Here is an 8,343-nt window from a genome sequence, read left to right as displayed (position 1 = left end):
GCTTGACACAATGGATGTATGGCTGTGATAAGAGTTGTATGAGCCCCCAATAAGATGATTTTAAAAATAAAAAAATAAAGACAGTATTATGCCCAAAAAACCACAAAACCCCCAAAAGACTTATACAAGGAAAACTACAAAACCCTCTTAGAAGAAAATAAATGGACACAAATGGGAAAAATAATAATAACCTATAACTTATCAAGGGTTCATGAGGGCTGGTGGGGGAGGGAAGGGGAAAAATGAGGAGCTGATACCAAGGGCTCAAGTCGAAAGCAAATGCTTTGAAAATGGTGATGGCAACATGTACAAATGTGCAGACACAATGGATGGATGGATTGTGAGAAGAGATGTATGAGCCCCCAATAAAAGTATTTAATGAAAAAAACCAAAAAGAAAAAAAAGTCCATTCTGCCACTCTTTGTCTCTGGATTGGCGCACTTAAATCATGTGCACGTAGTATGAGGAGCAATAGTTGTGGGTTCAACTGCGTGTGGATGTAACGTGGATTTCTTTGCTCACGTTAATTCCGTGTTGGATTCTGTTTGCTGGTGATTCTTTTATTTTCGTCTTAATTTCGGTGGGTCGTTTGTTCATTTTCTTTGTGGTTGCTGTATGATTTCCCTCTATCGTCTTACGTTTAAGAATGCCTGTTATTTATCAATATTTTCTTGACTTCTTCTCCTGGAAGTTCTATGACTTCACCATGAGTTCTCCCTGTTGTGTTGAAGTTGTCATACATTACAGACTGACAGCTCTGCTTCCCTATTTTCACTGCTGCAGTTTTATTTTATTTTGGAGTGCTTTATCTGGACTGCCCGTGGATGCTGCTGGGATTTTAACCGCAGATTGTCTGCTGGGGTTGGCTCTCTGAGGCCTCCTTTAATACGCAGCATTGGTTAGTGTTCACACATTCCCTTTGTGTCCGATGATCTAGGAATGGCCTGATTTTGTCCTTGTATTGGGGAGGCGATTTTTATAGCTTTGTGATTCTTGACCGGCAAGGCTCACCTTGCCGGGAGTTGTGTGCATCTTCCCATTCATTGCCTCCTTGCCTCCATGACTTTTACCAGGAAATCGGAGCTTTGGTCTCATCGGTGCTCCTTTGCAGGTGTTTTTCTTTCCTCATGAACTATTCTAATTTTTGCTCTTTGTCTCTGGTTTTAAAAACTTTGCTTATACTATTCCTTGGGAACTTTCTTTCGGGGTCTATCTTGTTTGTGGTTTGTTGAGCTACGTGGATGGAAACCTCATCTTTCCTGTTAGGGAAGTTTTCCACCAGCAAACCTTCAAAGATGCGCTCTGTGACTTCATTTGTCGTCTCCTGGTCTGGAACTCCAATCAGGTGTGTATTATTCCTTGTGATAGTGTCCCACACATGGCCTCTAGTTTGGAGATTCTTTCTTCCACCACGTTCTACTTCTATGTCCTTCCAGATATCTATTCCTGATATGTTTGTTATTAATCTTCTACTATTACATTTCTAGTTGTTGTTTTTGTCTGATTTCTATTTGTCTATTTTTTAGCCATTTTGTTGTATTGTGTTTCTGTGTTTTGTCTGTTTCCTTGATCACTTTGAGGATTCTGTATACAAATTTTTAAAATTCCTTATCGAGTAGTTACATTACCATATCTTCAGTAGGAAGGTAGTTTTTCTGTTTTTGTTTTTTAATAAAAATTATTTATTTCTTAGATGGGCATTACTCCTTAATTGAACAACTAAAAAGTAAGGTATCCGATAGAGAAAACTTATATGTTTTTTGACAATTTTACTGGCATATAACTCACATATCATCAATTAAGTAGTCCAATCATATTAAGAAGAGTTGTACATTCATCAACAATCGATTTAGAACATTTTCTTCTTTCTTGTACTCCTTGTTATGAGTTCCCCATTTACTTCTAACCCTACGCTACCCTCCACCCCACCCACCCCTATACTCCCAAGAAAGCATTCATTCATTCAGTTACTGTCTCTCTAGATTTCCCTATCCTGGATTTTTTTTAAATCTTGTTATTCTCGCTTCTTCTTTTTTCCTAATCATTTTATTAGGGGCTCATACAACTCTTATCACAATCCATACACACATCAATTGTGTAAAGCACATTTGTACATTCATTGCCCTCATCATTCTCTAAACATTTTCTCTCCACTTAAGCCCCTGGCATTAGGTCCTCATTTTTCCCCTCCCTCCCCGCTCCCCCCTCCGTCATGAGCCCTTGATAGTTTATAAATTGTTATTTTGTCATATCTTGCCCTGTCCGACGTCTCCCTTCACCCACTTTTCTGTTGTCCATCCCCCAGGGAGGAGGTCACACATAGTTCCTTGTAATCCTGGATTTCATACACAGAAAAACTTACAAACTAACAACAATAAGGTAAAACAGAGAACAACCTCAATTGAAAGGAAAGTAGAACACATGAAAAACTAGAACAAACTCATTGAGTGACAGGGAGAGAAAACGACACGGAGCTGAGTTTCAACCCAGCACGTCTGCAGCAGTGCGCTTTCACAGCTGACCTGTGCTCGGAGGGGACTGACCCGACGCTTGAGCCACATGTATTTCCCCTTCACTTTTTTTTTTTTTTAACGGAAACATTTTTTTTTTGAAACAATTTTTAAATGGGTCAAAAGGGCGACCAACTGAGAAGATAGCACACCGACTTGACCATGCTCTCTGTCTGGTGACAAGGCTATTCACAGTCCTCGACTGTGGTCGGAGGGGATTCGCCGGAGCCTTGATCCAGGGGTGGACCCTGCAAATGGATTTGGCCTTCGCTGTCATCTGCAGCCTTCTGAAAAGCAGGCGTTCACTTATTCAGCCCTGGTACCATGCCCTCCTTTGGATTTGGATGTCGTTATTTGCGGTCTTCAGGAAGGTTTTTTTTTTTAACCTTTAATTTGTTTCTGTGCTTGAGCCGTCTTGCCTCGCTTCCTTCCGCCATTGGCATGGTTGCCCCCAGGCTTCACAGTAGGACTTTACTCGTTGATTGATCACATGCTTGCTTATTTCATCGTGATTTTTCACTTGGTCTCAGATCTCCAGCCAGGCAGCACAGGTGGTGCCCTGGTCAGGAATCCAGCAGTGCAGGAGCGCTGCCCCCTGTCTTCTTCCTTCAGTGGGGCAGGTCATGGCTGCTCATGGGGCCTCTGTCTCTGCTGGCTAGGCATGCAGGATGGTTGGGGGCATGCTGGGCAGGCCTTGGCTGCTATCCATTATTGGTCTAGAGGCACGAAAGCAGGTGATGGCACTTGGTGAGTGGCGGCAGCGGTAGGAGTGTTGGGCAAGATTAGGTGTGGGGGCATGCCCTCTTCTCCTCCATTGCCAGGTGGGTGGGGTAGTAGGCAGCACGTGGATGTGCCAGAGCACGCTCACCTTGCTGGTGGGGAGGCAAGTTGTCAGGTGGGCTCAGCATCATTAGGGCAACCCCATGCCACTGGGATGAGTAGGTCACCAGGTGGGGCACAGGGTCAGGTGAGCAGGGCCCTTAGAGCAGTCCTGTGTCTGTGGTGAGGGAACAGAGCAGAAGGTGGGAGGTGGGGTCAGGTGGATGAGGTGGCTAGAGCGGCCCCCTGGCACTCAGAAGAGCGGAAAGGGTCATTGGCATGGGGCAGGGCCAGGGCCAGGCAAGTGTGACAGTGGGTGGGCAAAGGTGGGTAGGAGATGGTACTTTGGGGAGCAAAAAGAGGGCTCCAAAGGCTAGTCCCAGGCTGCCAAGGCTGCAGGAAGAGCACTGCTTTTTGGGGGGTGGGGCATGGAAGTGGGGAAATCACCCTTCTCAGGGAACTGAGCAAAGTTCTCTCTGGTTGTTGGTGAGTCAGTAATCAGGACCCGGCACTGCTCACATTCAAGGAAGAGGGACTGCGTGTAGTCTGTTCAGGTGGACTATGCTTCTTGCATGCCACCCACCCTAACCATCAGGTCCCACCACGCAAGTCAACATGTCGTTCCCTCGCTGCGCTGTGGACACCAGCACCCCCGCACTCCTGCCCCCTTCCTTTCCTTTTCTTCCTTCCGTCTCTATTGTCTTCGGCTTACCCGATTCCCTCCGGTGTGTCCATTCAGCTCCTGTTTAAATTGGGGATGCCGCGAAGGTGCCCCCCCCTCCTTCAGGAACGCCAGCGGCTTTGTCTCGCTATGGATTGAAGATGCGCTTAGGTGGCTGGCGGCCTCCCACGCCGTGGTTCTTCTCATGCACTGCGTCTGTTCAATTTCTCTTTCCAGTGAGTGTCCGATTCAATTCTTTTCCCAAGCAATAATCTTTATTTTTATTCAGTTTATTAAAAAGGAAAACAGTCACCCTGTCTTAGTACTAACTGTAGCAAACCTGCGAGCGTCCTAAGGAGCAGGGAGAGGCCAGTGGGAAGGAGGGTACAGAGACAGCTGTGCCGCAGTACAGGATTGGGGTCGCCTTTTCACGACATAGTAGCTATTTTCTTGGGTCATCTTTTTACTGCACATGTAATAAAAGAGTGCTAAATCTAAAACGCAAACTTGATAAAACATTCATTTTCCAAACGATATTCAATTCTAATGTCTCCACGATGCATTTGCACATTCCCATTGACTCGTATAGCACACAATCTCAGAGCAGTCTCCTGTTCTGCTCTTAGTTCGCTTAACTTTGCCTAGATCTGCCGTTACCTTCGTGCAGACTCAGTGAGGCCACAAAGGTACTGTGACGTTTCTAAGCTACCCAGGTTTTAAAGGAAAACAACGAAAGGCCGAGGACAGCAGCCGCAAGTCCAGGAGGCACAGAGGCTCTCGAGCCCTTAGCGTCCTTGGCTTCCTGTGCCAGTTGTTTGAAGAGCACTGGCCGCTGACACAGGGTTTTCTACCAGTGGTCCAAGCCTTGGTTTCCTGATTTTAGTTTCCGATTTTCTTCCTTAACTGCTTCTCCTCTTGCAGGGACCTCCACGTGTGTTGGAGTTCTAACAATTGGTTAATAAGCCAGGTTTGTTTGTTTTTTCCAGTTCCGCCCGATTCTCAGCATCAGCTGCGTCCAAGTCAGCATGCATCATTTGGGGCACAAACGTTTGGGCCTTGGTTACAGAATCCATGATGAATGAAGGGTCTGCTGTTTGAGGCGCCCCGAGAGGTAGGGATGGAGGGCGTGTTGGGCGCAGGTTCCTGGACCTACTGACACCCGCAGGCCCCGGATTCAATTCTTTTTCCTTCCTTTCTAAGTTCAGGATTCCAGGATTGTCATCTGCATCTGTTTCCCGTGGTTTTTCAGGTCTGTGTTTTAAGGGATGGCATGGTGTATCTGACGGGGTCCTCCCTCTCCGAGGGACAGTTTGGAGGTCCACAAAGTTAGGCCGCGGACAGTCGAGTGGATCCGCATAGAGAAAAGCACCCTTCCTAGAGAAGCCGCTCGCACACCAGTGCCCAGCAAGGACATGGCCAAGCTAGATCCAATGTCCTGGAGTCCCTAGACCTACCTCAGAGCATCCCCACCACAGATGAGGGGGCCACCTCCAGAGTGGACATGACTGTGGCAGATCCGGGAAACCAGGGCCAGCTAGCAGGGAGATGGAGTGGAGGGCTCGAGAACCCACCCTCGGGCTTGAGGTGGTCTGGTGTTTCCCTTTTTCTCACCTGCCTTCTGAACTGGGGCTTGTGGAAACCTCCACTTTAGAGGGAAAGAAAACAATTTTAACGTCTTGAAAACTCCTCAACTTCCCGCCCCTGACCTGTGCCCACGCCCACAGGTTCTCCGAGGCTAAGCGCGCTCGGACCAGCGCCTCTTCCTCCACGCACCTCAGCCCCCACCTCCTCCCTCACGCAGGGACAGTGACAGGAGCTCCCCACGCAGCCTCCACTTCTCTCTCTTCCCTTAGTAGTGAACACTATACTCTCTCCCCCTCTCTCTCATTCTAAGCAAACAAAACCAGTGAGTCAGCAAAAAATGATAACGGCCCTCGACTAAAATCATAATAATAAAACCTTCCCTCAACCTGTCACCTGCTGCTCCTCTGGCCATTCTGCTTTTCCGATCCAAACGTTGTAAGAGAGCGGTGAGGCGCACTGACTCCAATTCTCCACCTCCTACCCCCCCTTGACCCCAGGTCCCACCTTCTCCGTCTCGCTCCACGTTTCCAGATAAAGACTCAAGGTGGTCACTTCTCACCCTGACTGGTGACTGTAAACAGCACCGTGACCACCACAAACTCATTGCTGTCTTATTTTTCCAACAGCCTACCCTTCTGATCTCGTACCCTAGGTCCCAGGCTTCTATGAACTACTCTTCTTCTTCTTTTCCTTAAAAAAGACTTTTTTTAAGTGTTACTGACATACAAGAGGCTACTCCCCACCACCCCCTCCAAAAAAACATGGGAGAAAGCTCTACGGGGCAGAGTTTCCATAGTACATAGTTCATTTTTCCCACTAGGCGAGCATCAAGCAACTTGAAACTTGCTCTGAGTTAGTGCACCCAGTGGCGTCACCTGGGAAGATTCTCTCTGGTCACAGTGAATTTTTTTGTAAAAGCAGTTTCACTCAAACCTCATTTTTGTGATGGCCAATTTAAGAGAACAGCGTGCAGCTGTGAAATTTTTTTTCTACCCAGGAACAATGTGGCAGAAACTGTTGTGATGTTGAACACAGCTTACAAGGACAGCACTAGGGGAAAAACCCAAGTGTACAACGAGTGGTTTTCTGGATTCAAAAAAGGCCAATTGATAACAAACCTCGCTCTGGACACCCATCAACTTCCCAAAAGGATCAAAATGTTGACAAAATTCATGCACTTGTGCTCAAAGAACAGGCCAAGGACCATTGAAGAGATGGGCAGTGATCTGGACTCTCTTGTAACTCGGTTCAGGGAATTTGAACAGAAGACTAGGGAGTGAGAAGGTCACTGTGACCTTTGTGTCTCGGGTTCTGACCAGGAAACAGGGTGTTGGGTGGAAACATGCTGTGCTTGGAAAGAACAGCTCCAAAGCGACCCAGACTCTTCCCCCAAGGTCATTGCTGGTGACTGGAGTACGTGGTGATGAGACAGGTGCTATTTTTAAGACCCCGAAAGCAAACATCAATCAAGCCAGGGGGAAATGCCATCGTCACCTCTCCCCAAAACACTCATCAAGTGAAATCAAGACGATGCTCATTTGGTTTTTTTTTAATTTGAGGGGGATAGTGCATTTGTAATTTGTTCCACCAGGTCAGACTGTCAATCAAACTTTCTATTTAGAGCAGTGGTTCTCAACCTGTGGGTCACGACCCCTTTGGGGGTCGAATGACCCTTTCACAGGGGTTGCCTGATTCATAACAGTAGAAAAATTACAGTTATGAAGTAGCAACAAAAATAATTTTATGGGTTTTTTTGGGGGGATGGTCACCACAACATGAGGAACTGTATCAGGAAGATTGAGAACCACTGATTTAGAGGTTCTGAAAAGATTGCGTAACAGTGTGCCACAAAAAAAAGGCCTGATCTGTGGCAGACGGGACCAGTTTTGCCACCAAGACAATGCACCTGCTCACACAGCCATCTCAGTGTGCCAGTGTGGGGCGAAAAACAGCATGCCTCTTTTGCCCCACACACCTTACTCACCTGACCTTGCTCCGTGCAACTTCTTTTTGTTCCTTGAGTTAAGAGGGACATGAAAGGACAGTGATTTGAGGACATAGAAGAGGTGGGGGGAAACGAGGAGGTGCTGTCAGCCATCCATACAGATGAGTTTGAAAAATGTTTCGGTGGCAGTTCCATCATCTGCTGTTATTTGAGACTTAAGAGTGAAGGGGTGGCGCTTAGCCTGTCAATCTGGTCGTAGCTTGATGGCCTCATTTGGAGGTGCTAAGGAGATAGATAGCTTGCTGGAGGTGGAACACATGCTCACTCTCTACAAGACATTCCTGAGGACAAGACACATGGAACTACACTTGAGCCCTGGAGCTGAAGGATGCACCTGGAGATCCCTGCCAGCGCTGAGATGCTCCCACTGCCACTGGATCCACAAGACTTTCCACTTACTGGCCTGTGATCATCCTGCATTCGGTGTCATTGCATGTGTTGCATGTGAGTCTGATGAGGAATTTACAAATTGGTATTGGACATATGGGCTATTATTAGACTTACGGACTTGATCTACACTGGGCTGGGATAATTTCTCAATATTCAATTACTCTAGTTTATAAACTGCTTTCTTATGCACATATGAGTGTCTATGAATTTGTTTCTCTAGTCAACCCAGACTAACACAGTTTCCAAGAATGGAATCCCAGATTTGACAAATGTAGTAAGTATAATGCAGAGTACTTTTTTTTTTTTTTTTTTTAAACATTTTATTAGGGGCTCATACAACTGTTATCCCAATCCATACACACATCAATTGTGTA

At 46.5% G+C, this 8,343-nt stretch overlaps 1 pseudogene; it reads right to left on the bottom strand.

Moving 5' to 3' along the window:
• Positions 1-4,775: 4,775 nt before the first annotated feature.
• LOC123521867 lies at positions 4,776-5,024 on the bottom strand (annotated as a pseudogene).
• Positions 5,025-8,343: the final 3,319 nt, after the last annotated feature.

Source organism: Echinops telfairi, unplaced genomic scaffold, assembly GCF_000313985.2.
Source record: "Echinops telfairi isolate 266 unplaced genomic scaffold, ASM31398v2 ScPeMD7_443;HRSCAF=831, whole genome shotgun sequence".
NCBI lineage: Eukaryota > Metazoa > Chordata > Mammalia > Afrosoricida > Tenrecidae > Echinops > Echinops telfairi.
This window is presented reverse-complemented; position numbering and strand designations above follow the sequence as displayed.